This window comes from Colobus angolensis, unplaced genomic scaffold (genome assembly GCF_000951035.1).
Source record: "Colobus angolensis palliatus isolate OR3802 unplaced genomic scaffold, Cang.pa_1.0 Scaffold12, whole genome shotgun sequence".
NCBI classification, from domain to species: domain Eukaryota; kingdom Metazoa; phylum Chordata; class Mammalia; order Primates; family Cercopithecidae; genus Colobus; species Colobus angolensis.
This window is the reverse complement of record NW_012113141.1, coordinates 13,347,061-13,360,669: the sequence shown is the minus strand read 5'-3', so window position 1 is coordinate 13,360,669 and position 13,609 is coordinate 13,347,061. Positions and strand designations below refer to the sequence as shown.

The window sequence follows — 13,609 nt, the reverse complement described above, 5'->3', positions numbered from 1 at the left end:
TTGAATTTAAGATTAAGAAAACACACACACACACACACACAACATATACAATACATTATTGTTGTGGTAGAGCATAAAGTAACTGAGTATACAGAGTAAAACATGAAAGTCTTTTCTGTTAAGAATTCCCTCTGTCCAACCATTCAGGTCCAGTTCCTTTGACTTGGTAGGCTCTGCCTGTTCCAAGTCTATGCATTCCCCATCTATCTAATGTATAGTCAGACACAAATGTATATACATGAGATCAAGTCACAGATATTTTGAAGATTTGCTTTCATTTATGTTTATCTCAGTCATAACATTAAATCTTGGCTGGGTGCAGTGGCTCATGCCTGTAATCCCAGCACTTTGGTAGGCCGAGGTGGGTGGATCACCTGAGGTCAGGAATTTGAGATGAGCCTGGCCAACATGATGAAACTCCGTCTCTGCTAAAAATACAAAAAATTAACAGGGCGTGGTGTTGGGCGCCTGTAGTCCCAGCTACTCAGGAGGCTGAGGCAGGAGAATCAGAATCCAGAAGGTGGAAGTGGCAGTGAGCCAAGATTGCACCAGTGCACTCCAGCCTGGGTAACAGAGCAAGACTCCGTCTTAAAAAAAAAATAATAATAATAATAATATTGGAGATCAATCTATGTGAGTACAGATAAATCCACTTCATTCCCTTTAAGAGTTACAAAATATCCCATGAATGGATACAAGCAGTATTATTTATCCAAACAGTCCCCTATTGACGGACATGTAGATTGCTTCCTTTTTCTCTCCAATATAAAATAAGCTTTAATAAACACACTTTTGCATATATCTTTATGTACAAAGTACGTATTCATGTATTTCTGAAAGGCTGGAAGAGGAATCATTGCATCAAAGAGCCTTTTACATTTTGCCAGGTAGGCCAAAAACTGTTCCCCAAACTGCCACAAAGCCCACAGGAGGGACAGGGGTCTTCCAGCGCTGTTCCAAGGTGCACCTGAGTATATGTTAGTCTAGGTAGGAAATGGGCTGCAGGGGGCGCCATTTACATAAAATACTTCTGGACTGGCGATACCTGAAGTGTAAACGTAGCGGTCACCTACATTCTCCAACACTGGGTATTTATTATTTAAAATTTTGACAGCTTGATGATGGAAAAATGTTACCTTGTTATTTTTATTTACATGCTATTTATTATGAGTGAGGTTAAGTTTTATTTGCCTGTTTGATCACTTTTTTCTATTTTCCTCCCTTTCCTTGATATGCTCTGATTATTAATGCAGTGCCTGTTACATATGTTGGCAACGTCTTCTTCCAGCCTTCCATTATCTACAAGTGTCTTGGTGGTGTCTTTCAGCATTGAGAAGCTTTGAATATTAGGTAACCAAACCTCTCAATATTTTCTTTTATGGCTTATAGAGTTTACAACTTGCTTATGATTCCTCAAATCAAGGCTATAAAGATATTTCTCTATGTTTCCTTCAAATCGTTTTAAGGTTTTCTCAAAGTCTAATGTCCAATCCATCTAGAATTTTTATGTGGTTGCAAAGAAGGAATCAAACTTAAATTTTTCCCTAAATGAGTATCCAAATGTCCTAATGCTCTTTATCGCCTAGTCCATCCTTTTACCACTACTTTGAACATAAAGTAGTTTGCTAGCTACTCACTTCCAAGGGGAGTTCTGGGAAAATCTCTCTGCATCATGTCTGTCACAAGGTCAAGGAAACAAAAATGCAAAATAGACATATAATTTCAATAAATACTGAAACCATATTTGATTAAATTAAACACGCCTCCCTAACTTAAAAACAGTAATAACAACAAACTTAGGACAAAAATAAAGGAAATAATGGGATATTTCCTTAACAAGATAACTACTTTTTAATTTTTATATTTATAACTTTTCAAATTAAAAAAATAAAAATAGAGATGAGGGGTCTTGCTGTGTTGCCCAGGCTGGTCTCAAATACCTGGGCTCAAGTGATCCTCGCCTCAGCTTCCCAAAGTGCTAGGATCACAAGAATGAGCCACCATGCCTGGCCAACTACTTTTATCTTAAATAGTTCATATGTACATACCAGAGAAAGGAGAAATATATTCTTTATTAAATCAGAAATGAGGTAAAGATGCCATTATTGGCCAGGCATGGTGGCTTATGCCTATAATTCCAGCACTTTGGGAGGCCAAGGTTGGATGATTACTTGAGCCCAGGAGTTCAAAACCAGCCTTGGCAACACAGCATGACCCCACCTCTACTAAAAATTTAAAAAAACCCACACATTAGCCGGGCGTTGTGGCACATACCTATTACTGGGGAGGCTGAAGCAGGAAGATCGCTTAAGCCTAGTTGTTTGAGGCTGCAGTGAGCTATGATCACACCACTGCACCCCAGCCTGGGTGACAGAGTGAGACACTGTTCTAAAAAAAAAAATAATTAAAAAATTTGAAATTAAATTTAAAAATTTTAAAAAATTTAAAAAAGATGCCACTATCAGCAAGTGTTTGGCTGGGCATGGTGGCTCACACTTGTAATCCCAGCGCTTTGGGAGACAGAGGCAGGTGGATCACTTGAGGTCAGGAGTTCAAGACCAGCCTGGTCAACATGGAACTCTGTTTCCACTAAAAATACAAAAATTAGCTGGGCGTAGTAGCACATGCCTATAATCCCAGCTACTAGGGAGGCTCAGGCAGAATTGCTTGAACCCAGGAGGCGGAGGTTTCAGTGAGCTGAGATTGTGCCATTGCACTCCAGCCTGGGTGACAGAGTGAGACTTTGTCTCAAAAAAAAAAAAATTAAGATAACTGTTTGGAAATCAATTTATTTCCATATACCAACAGAAACCAGCCCAAACACATAAAAGGAAACTCCTGGGCAAAATGATATGGAGCCAGTGGACCCAGTTAACAAACCTCCTCCTTCTAATATTCTCGAAAGTGACCAGTGAAATTAAAGATAGGGGAGACTGGCATCAGTGGCAGGAACTAGAGAAATATGCCAACCATATGCCAGGCCTCAAAGCAAGGTGGGTAGCCAGCTGGATCTAATCATACCTCTTATTATTTATTATTATTCTATTATTTGCTAAACTTCTCTGAATCTGGTATTGTGCTAAGGCTGTATATGCATTATCCTATTTAATCCTTGCATCAGTAAACCTATCAAGTAGATAACCTTATCCCCATTAAAAAGAATAAGATATATTAAATATATCTGATTCAACGGTAGAGGGTGGCTGATCCCAGTTTGGAAGCTAGGTAGATCTGATTCCAAAATTCATGGTCCTCAGCATGATCAGGCCTCTTGACTCTCAAGTCCCAGGAAAGGCACTAAATAGAGAATCTGAAGAAGAGTGGAGGTAAGACAGGGACAAATGGGATATGGGGGGTGCAGAATGGCAAGCCCTGTGCAGTTAGGGGAGAACGCTCATAACCACCTGCATGAATGAAGTGCCTTAATGTGCAGACATTTCTTTTTCACTTCATTCTTCCATGACTCTGGCAGGTAGCCTCACAAACCACGCAGATTGTGACAGTACCTGCCAGGGCCATGGGAGCATACAGAATGTGAGGCTTGGAGAATTTAGGAGGTGGCCCAGGGTACACAGAGACTAGTTAGGGATTTGGGGATTTGCCTTCCAGGCGCCTGTGCTGCCTCCACAGGCAACGCTACAGGATGTGCTCAGGTCCTCCCAGTCTGACTGGGCCGGGACACAAGTGGTGGGAAATCTGGCAGGGGCTTTCTCTCCCAACCCATACCCAAAGGGAATGGGCCAAAGGAAACAGGAAATAGGGGCTGGTCATCTCTCTGGGGAGAAAGATGGGGTGAGAGCACAGCCCAATTAAAAGAGCCTCAGTGGCTGGGAGGCCCTGAGCTGTACAAAGCCTTCTTGTCTTCTCCCTTGGGCACAAGAGAGGATTTCCAGAGGTACCAGGAAGACCCATGCCAGGAGAGCTCTCAGTGAGCACAGGGCAAGGCTAGCCCACTCTCTGCACAGATGGAGGGGGGTACTAAACCAAGGCACAGAAGTTATAGCCAGAGAAAGTGAGCCAGTGAGGTGTGGATGTCTCTCTTGGGGGAAGGAAAAGGAGGGGGCGACTCGACGGGTTGAGATTTAGGTTTTTTGGGGGTTGGATGCAGTGGCTCACTCCTGTAATCCTAGCACTTTAGGAGGCTGAAGCTGGAGGATGGCTTGAGTTCAGGAGTTCAAGACCAGCCTGGACAACACAGCCATACTCTGTCTCTACAAAAAAATTTAAAAATTAGCTGGGTGTGGTGGCACACACCTGTAGTCCCAGCTACTCAGGAGGCTGATGTGGAAGGATGGCAGGAGCTCGGGAAGTCGAGGCTGTAGTAGACTATGATTACACTACTGCATGTCAGCCTCGGCGACAGAATGAGATCCATTTCAAAAAAAAGAAAAAAATAAGTTCTTTTGTTTCTTTTTTTTTTTTTGGTTCCGAAGTTTTATTCAAGAACTCATACAAAATATTCCAGATAAATGAAATTTAATCCTTGTCTTCCTCCTCTTCCTTGTCCTGGTTAATTTGGAAGTAACGTGATTTATAACTCTCTTTGCTGTTAGCAGCTATGCAAACCAATCACATAGATTATTCTTCTTCAAATATTTTTTGGTGTGACATTTCAAATACCTTTGGAAAAAGGCACCTCAGATGTCACAGTGATCTTTCTCTTGCTCCTTTCGGTGGTCACCACCCCTCTGCCAAGTTTCCCAGCTTTTCAGTTCACTTTGATCCTCTCTTGCAGAAACTGTTCCAAATTGGCAGCATCCATGATTCCATCTTCTGTGGGGTGGGTGCAATCAAGAATGAACTTCAGAACCTGCTTCTTTTTTTTTGCCCCCCTTTACCACAAGCTTTTTCACAGGTGCCATGGCAGCAGTGGAGGCAGAAAGAGACCTGTTTCTTTTTAAATTATTATTAATTTTATAAAACTTCAGTAGCTTTGGGGGTACAAGCTATATTTTGTTACATGAATGAATTGTATAATGGTGAATTCTGAGATTTTAGTGCATGTACCACCCAAGTAGTGTTCATCATACCCAATATGTAGTATTTTATCCGACACTCCCCACCCATCCTCCCCCTTCTGAGTTTCCAGAGTCCATTATATCCCTCTGTATGTCTCTGTGTCCTCATAGCTTAGCTCTCACTTGTAAGTGAGAACATGTGGTATTTGGTTCTCCATTCCTGAGTTACTTCACTTAAAATAATGGTCTCCAACTCCATCCAAGTTGCTTCAAAAGACATTATTTCATTCCTTTTTATGGCTGAGTAGTAGTCCATGGTGTATATATACATCATTTTCTTTAGCCACTCATTGGTCAGTGTGCACTTAAGGTGGTTCTGTACCTTGGGAATTATGAATTGTGCTGCAGTAAGCATACCCTCTTTAAACTGCCCCCTTTCTTACATGTGGCCCTGAATCCTCCCAGGTAGGAGATGTAGGAAGATGGGAAGATCTGCTTGGTACAGGGAGAAACCAAGTGTAGAGTGAGGGTAGAGGTTTAATATTAACAGTTATGGCTGGGCATGGTGGCTCACGCCTATAATCCCAGCACTTCCGGAGGCCGAGGTGGGTGGATCACCTGAAATCAGGAGTTTGAGACCAGCTTGACCAACATGGTGAAACCCTGTCTGTACTAAAAAAAAAAAGAAAGAAAAAAAAATACACAAGTTAGCCAGGTGTGATGGCACATGCCTGTAATCCTAGCTACTCGGGAGGCTGAGGCATGAGAATTGTTTAAACCCAGGAAGCGGAGGTTGCAGTGAGCTGAGATTGCACCACTGCACTCCAGCCTGGGTGACAGAGCAAGACTGTCTCAAAATAATAGTAATAATAACGATGATGATATTGGCTGGGCACGGTGGTTCATCTTGTAATCCCCGCACTTTAGGAAGCCGAGGAAGGGGGATCACTCCAGGTCAGGAGTTCGAGACTAGCCTGGTCAACATGGTGAAACCCCATCTCTACCAAAAATATTCTAAAAAAATTAGTTAGATGTGGTGATGTGCACCTGTAATCCCAGCTACAGGAAGACTGAGGTAGGAGAATCACTTGAACATGGGAGCAGAGGTTGCAGTGAGCCGTGATCGCGCCACTGCACTCCAGTCTAGGTGCAGAGCCAGACTCCATCTCAAAAAAAATAATAATAATAACAGTTGTAATATCAATAGTTATAGTCCTAACAGCCAACATTCATGATTTTGACTTCATGTCCAGCCTGGTGTGAAGTACTGCATGGTCTGGTTTTTTTAATTTGTAAAAATTTTCTTATAGATTTATTTTCTTCTGATTGAAATATTTTTAATTTTTATGGGTACATAGTAGATATATATTTATGGAGCACATGAGCTGTTTTGATGCAGGCATATGATGTGTAATAATTACCTTGGGGTAAATGCGGTATCTATCACCTCAACATTTATCATTTCTTTGTGTTGCAAACATTCCAATTATACTCTTTTAGTTACTTTTAAATGTACACAGAAAAGGTAGAGTAAAAATAAAAAGGAAAAACAAAAATGTACAATAAGTTATTGTTGACTATAATCACCCTGTTTTGCCATCAAATAGTAGATATTATTCATTTTAACTATATATATTTCAACAGTTTTTGGAACAGGTGGTTTTTGGTTACATTGATAAGTTTTTTTTTTTTTTTTTTGAGACAGGTTCTCACTCTGTTACCCAGACTGGAGTGCAGTGGTGCCATCTCGGCTCACCGCAACCTCCGCCTCCCAGGCTCAAGTGATTCTCCTGCCTCAGCCTTCAGAGTAGGTGGGATTACAGGCACGCACTACCACCACCCAGTTAATTTTTGTATTTTTAGTAGAGACAGAGTTTCACCATGTTGGCCAGGCTGGTCTTGAACTCCTGACCTCAAATGATCCACCCACCTTGGCCTCCCAAAGTGCTGGGATTATAGGCGTGAGCCACTGCACCTGGCCAGCATAGATAAGTTATTTAGTGGCAATTTCTGAGATTTTGGTGCACTCATCACCTGAGCAGTGTATACTGTATTCAATGCGTAGTCTTCCATCCCTCACACCCTTCTACACTCTCTTCCCCCAGTCCTCAAGTCTATTATATCATTCTTATGCATTGCGTCTTCATAGCTTAGCTCCCACTTACAAGTGAGAACATATGCTCTTTGGTTTTTCATTCCTGGGTTACTTCACTTAGAATAATGGTCTCTACCTCCATCCAGGCTGCTGCAAATGCCATTATTTTATTTCTTTTTATGGCTGACTAGTATTCCATGGCTACATAGTCTATTTTTCAGTTAATTTTGGTGCTACCCTATGTGATGGGCTCTGTGATTATCCCTTAGCAATAACGGTTTTCCAACCAGGGTCTTTTGAAGTGATAAATCCACATTTAGAAGAGAAGGAAAGTGGCCTAAATCGAGGGTCCAGCAAAAGAACTCAGCCACCCATAGTGCCTGGTATCTACTTACTTGATTTTGAGATGTTTTTGCAGTAGATTCACATTGCTAAGTGTCAGTTCAGTTCATTGTGAAATCCATGACTATTTCCTGAGAATCCATCAAGCTATGATTCCTGAATTCCCTGCGGGCTTGGTGGGTAGGAATGGTTTGGCATTTCCCTCAAGCTCTTTGAGAATTTTCTCTGCAATGCTCTCTAGGGAGATGATCTTATTTTGGCTCCTTGAGGTGAGAGTTGAAGTAAAATATAAACTGTCTGAAGACATTGCTTGGCTGACTGTTCAGAGCATTTCCGAATTAGTATCTCTTAGTAAGGGAGGCAGAGGAACTGAGTTCAAATCCTGACTCTGTCCTTATTGGTGGTGTAGCTTCAGGCAGTTCACCTCCTCGCCCTGAGCCTCACCAACAAAGAGGAAGTAATAATAACATCTATTGTCACAGCAGAATGTAAATTCTTTTGCTCACCTGCCTCTAACCTGCTTTCCTGGGCCTGTCACTATGTTTTCTTTGCTGTATATACTTGTGGGTTATAAGTCTCCTGAGTGCAGAAAGGGTTGTGAGTAATGCCAGCTAGGCCTGCAGTGGCCCTGGAGGAGGATCAAGGTTTCCAGGAGAGATGACTGGTGACCAAGGAGGAGCCGGCAGCTAACTCTGCTTCCTGAAGGAGGTGTAAAGTAAAGGCCTCACAAAGGGGTCTTTGAACATGGGTAGGAGTTTTCCAAGCAATGCATCCTGCATGCCATGGAGATTAACAAAGGTAGGTGGGTGACAGGAGAGTGGGCAGTAAATCTGGGGGAAGTTTTGGTTAGATTATGGAGAGCCTCAAACGCCATCTCAAAAGAGTAACCCTTCATGCTGTAGGCAGAGGTGCCAGCAGGGTTTTTGGCTGAAGAATGACACGATCCCATCCGATTCCTTCTTTCTTTTTCTTTTCAAGTCTTTTTCCTTGGAAATAATTTTGAGTTTACAAAAAGAGTACAGCAAATTCTCGTACAACCTTCACCAGCCTCCCCAAATATTAACATCTTACATAGCTACAGAATTATCAAAGTCAGGAAGTGAACATTAATGCAATACTGTCTGTGAATCTACAAGCCTTATTCAGTGTCGCCAGTGGCCCCACTGAGGTCGTTTTTCTGGTCCAGAATGCAATCCAGGACTGCATGTGGCATTCCACTGCCATGTCTCAGTAGGATCCTTCCATCCAGAACAACTCCTCAGTCTTTCCCCTCCTCTCATAATTTTGACAGTTTTGAAGTGTCCAGGCTAGTTATTTTTGTCTTTCGTAACCTTGACACTCTTGAAGAGTACTGGCCAATTATTTTGTAGAATGTCTTCCAACTTGAGTTTGTCTAACGCTTTCTCAAGATGAGAATGAGGTTATATGTTTTTGGTGAGAACACTACAGAAGTGAGGTTATACCCTTCCCCATGCATTATATCAGGAGGCACATGTAATATTGCGGCATCCCATTACTGGGAATGCTAACTTTGAGAGATGATGTGGCAAAGATTTCTCCATTGCAAAATCCTATTTTTCCTTTTTTTTTTTTTTGAGACGGAGTCTCTCTCTCTGTCACCCAGGCTGGAGTGCAGTGGCAATCTCGGCTCGCTGCAAGCTCTGCCTCCTGGGTTCACGCCATTCTCCTGCCTCAGCCTCCCGAGTAGCTGGGACTACAGGCACCCGCCACCACGCCTGGCTAATTTTTTGTATTTTTAGTAGAGACGGGGTTTCACCGTGTTAGCCAGGATGGTCTCCATCTCCTGACCTCGTGATCCATGTGCCCCAGCCTCCCAAAGTGCTGGATTACAGGCGTGAGCCACCGTGCCGGCCCTATTTTTCCTTTTAAACTTAATGAGTATGTTATGAGGAGATATCTTGGAGACTATGCAAATATCTTGTTTACTATCATACTTTCACCCACCAATTTTGGCATTCATTGGTGATTCCTGTCTGCAACATGCATTACCACTGTGTTTTCCTACAGGTGATTTTTCTACTTTCATAATTCCTTCTCCATTTATTAATTGTAATTCAGTGGTAAGGAAGAGCTGTCCCTTGTCTCCCGACTACTTATGCAATTATTTCAGTATAGACTCGTGGATATTTAGTTTATTTTACCAGTGATAATCCATGACCAACATCCTTCGTTTCATTGCTCCAGTTGTCCCAGACACAGCCACTGTGAGAGTCTTTAAGTCACCCCCTGTGTTTGTTTGAAATGCCCTTATTGTATTTTGAGCACTTTCTTTCTGACATAAGATGTTCCAGGATTATTTTATAATTTTATTTTATAATTTAACTGACTCTGCCCTGTACTTAATCATTTCTCCAAAAAACTCTGCTTCCTTTTTTGAGGGAATGGTATTTAGAAACTAAGATCTGAGTGCTGGATGTCCTCTTTGTTACTGAGGTTTCACTGCATCTAGGCTCTCTCAGCAGACAGAGCTAGGGAATATAGGTTACCAACTCTGAAACTATTTTATGGATATTCTGGGATTGAGCAATTAAGTAAATATATTGTATTTAGTGGGAGACAGGCTTCTTACTGTCAAAGAAAGAACTTCAAATAAAAAGGGAAGGGCAAAGTGAACCCTGTTGTGTCAGATTAGAATCAGAGACCTTGGCATGAGCTCCTGGTATTTAATATATATACAGATTGACAGATGTGGAAATAAATATGATCTGGTAATTCCATTCCTAGGCATATACCTAGCAGAAATGAATGGTCACAAAAAATATGGACAAAAATGATCAAGCTGGGTGTGGTGGCTCATGCCTGTAATCCCAACACTTTGGGAGGCTGAGGCAGGCAGACTGCTTGAGTCCAGGAGTTTGAGACCAGCCTGGGCAACATGGCGAAACCCCATCTCCACTAAAAATACAAAAATTAGCTGGGTGTGGTGGTGCGTGCCTGTAGTCCCAGCTACTCAGGAGGCTGAGGTAGGAGGATGGCTTGAGCCTGGAAGTCGGAGACTGCAGTGAGTTGAGATCGTGTCACTGCATTCCAGCCTGGGGAACAGAGTGAGGACCTATTAAGAAAGTAGAAAGAGAGAAAGAGAGAGAGGAAGGAAGGAATGAAGGAAGGAAGGAAGGAAGGAAGGAAGGAAGGAAGAAAAAAAAACCAAGAATGATCATAGCTGCACTATTATAGAAGTCCTAAGCTGGAAACTGCTCAAATTCCCATTGACATCAGACTAAAGAATGAATGACCTACCACTACATGCAACCTTATGGATGAAAATACAATTGATGAAAGAAATTTTCTCCAAATTGCTGTATAATACAATTTATATAAAGCACAAACCAGGCAAAATTAATCCATGAACTCAGTATCAATTTCCTGCAAGAGAAACGAGGGGGCTTCTGAGCTGCTGGTAATGTTCTGTCATTTGGTCTGAGTGCTGGTTTCATGGGTGTGTTTAATTCTTAAAATGTATATACGTAATCCATCAATAAAAAGTTTTTAAAAATATTCATCTTGCCCTAAGCCTCAATTATATCTTTATTTCAACTCAGCTGCTGCAGTGACCCCATAAAATGAATAGAATAGGACTAACCTCTAAGCCTGCTCTGCTTCTCTTCCCTTCTAGACTAGGATAGATATTTTCCTTCCAGGACTGGGATTTTGTTTAATTTTCTTTTATTCCCCTCCAAAGTTTTTTTTTTTTTTTTTTTTTTTTTTGAGACGGAGTCTTACTCTGTTGCCCAGGCTGGAGTGCAGTGGCACAATCTCAGCTCACTGCAGCTCCATCTTCTGGATTCAAGCAATTTTCCTGCCTCAGCCTCCCAAGTAGTTGGGATCACAGGTGTGCGCCATCACACCTGGCTAATTTTTGTATTTTTAGAAGAGATGGTTTCACCGTGTTGGCCAGGCTGGTCTCAAACTCCTGACCTCAAATGATCCACCTGCCTTGGCCTCCCAAAGTGCTGGGATTACAGGTGTGAGCCACTGCACCCAGCTTCCCCCTTCTTTTCACAAGTTTGATTTCTCTCTCTCTCTTTTCCGCCTACTGACTCTTGATCCAGTCCCACCTGCTGGTATAGGGAGGGAAGAGATTATAGCCCCAGCCAGCTAGGAGGCCGCATAGGTGTAAGGGAGGAAAGTAACTTGCTAGGGGCTGCCCTAGGTAGGAGATGGGGCCATATTCCAGAGTTGTTGAAGGTTAATACCAGCTAATGATCTTTCAGTTACTGCCTTCCAGGTATTTGCAACAAGGATTAAGGAGGAGAATAAAACTCTAATGCAATAGGCTTCCATCATTTGTAATGAATTAACTATATTGTTCTCATTGTTAAAAGATACATTTATTAAAAAGATAAAATCAAAAGGCCGGGCGCGGTGGCTCAAGCCTGTAATCCCAGCACTTTGGGAGGCTGAGATGGGTGGATCACAAGGTCAGGAGATTGAGACCATCCTGGCTAACACGGTGAAACCCCGTCTCTACTAAAAAAAATACAAAAAACTAGCCGGGTGTGGTGGCGGGCGCCTGTAGTCCCAGCTACTCCGGAGGCTGAGGCAGGAGAATGGCCTAAACCTGGGAGGTAGAGCTTGCAGTGAGCTGAGATCCGGCCACTGCACTCCAGCCTGGGCGACAGAGCGAGACTCCGTCTCAAAAAAAAAAAAGAAAGTTATGTTTAAATGTTTAACAGTAAATACTAATAGCTATAATCCACGAAAAAAGCTCTTTGGTGTCCTCAATATGTTGGAGGTGTGTAAGGAGGTTTCACCAAACAGACCAACCACAAATAAACTCCCAAACCCCCTCCCCAAACCAAATCTGGTACTTTAAGACAAAACTGCTGCTTTAAGACAAAACTACAGTACTTTATTTTCCTTAAAAAACAGAAGCCGGGCGCGGTGGCTCACGCCTGCAATCCCAGCACTTTGGGAGGCTGAGGCCAGCAGATCACCTGAGGTCAGGAGTTCAAGACCAGCCTGGTCAACATGACAAAACCCCATCTCTACTAAAAATACAAAAATTAGCCAGGCATGGTGGCGGGCACTTGTAATCCCAGCTACTTGGGAGGCTGGGGCAGGAGGATTGCTTGAACCTGGGAGGTGGAGGTTGCAGTGAGCCGAGATCATGCCATTGCACTCCAGCCTGGGCAACCAAGAGTGAAACTTTTTCTCAAAAAATATATATAAATAAATAAGGCCGGGTGTGGTGGCTCATGCCTGTAATCCCAACTCTCAGGGAGGCAGAGGTAGGAGGATAGCTTGAGCCCAGGAGTTCAAGACCTGGCTGGGCAATATAGTGAAACCCCGATATCCACAAAAAGAAAAAAAAAGACAAAAAAAAAAAAATACAACTACAAGTGTAAAATAAATAAATAAATAAATAAAAATAATAAGTAAATAAAAATGAAGCAAAAGTATATACACTTAAATTATGCTTCATAATGCATGTTTTAGTCTTTCATTTTTCCTAGAAATTATTTATGTACCCAGCAAATATCCATCAATTAAATGAGTACAAGGTTTTGAGTTATCTAAAGATCTTTGAAATTATTCTAAAGTAGACATACCATGAAAGATAACTTTTTTTTTTTTTTGGAGATGGAGTTTTGCTCTGTCGCCCAGGCTGGAGGGCAGTGGTGCAATCTTGGCTCACTGCAACCTCCGCCTCCCGGGTTCAAGCGATTCTCCTGTCTCAGCCTCCCAAGTAGCTGGGACTACAGACACACATCACCACACCCAGCTAATTTTTTTATTTTTAGTAAAGACAGGGTCTCACCATATTGGTCATGCTAGTCTCAAACTCCTGACCTCAGGTGATCCACCTGCCTCGGCCTCCCACAGTGCTGGGATTACAGGTGTGAGTCACCTCACCCAGCCAAAATATAACTTTTGAAATAAAATTCATTAGTGCAATAATTAAATTTTGTTAAACACAGATTGAAATTTACATATTTAAACATTATGTAAAAGCAATGCTAGCTTATTTTGTCAGTAAATATGTATAAGTTTAGGAAAAAAACATATACAAGCCGAATACAAATGTATACTTGTATTATACAATAATATGGGTGTACATTTCCTGTACATTTCCAGAGTTCTTTTATTCATACACTGTATAAGAAGATACATGTGTGGGCCGGGCGCGGTGGCTCAAGCCTGTAATCCCAGCACTTTGGGAGGCCGAGACGGGCGGATCACGAGGTCAGGAGAT

The 13,609-nt window shown here is 42.1% G+C and overlaps 1 pseudogene; it reads right to left on the bottom strand.

Annotated features, from left to right (window-relative positions):
- Positions 1-4,476: 4,476 nt before the first annotated feature.
- LOC105502520 lies at positions 4,477-4,862 on the bottom strand (annotated as a pseudogene).
- Positions 4,863-13,609: the final 8,747 nt, after the last annotated feature.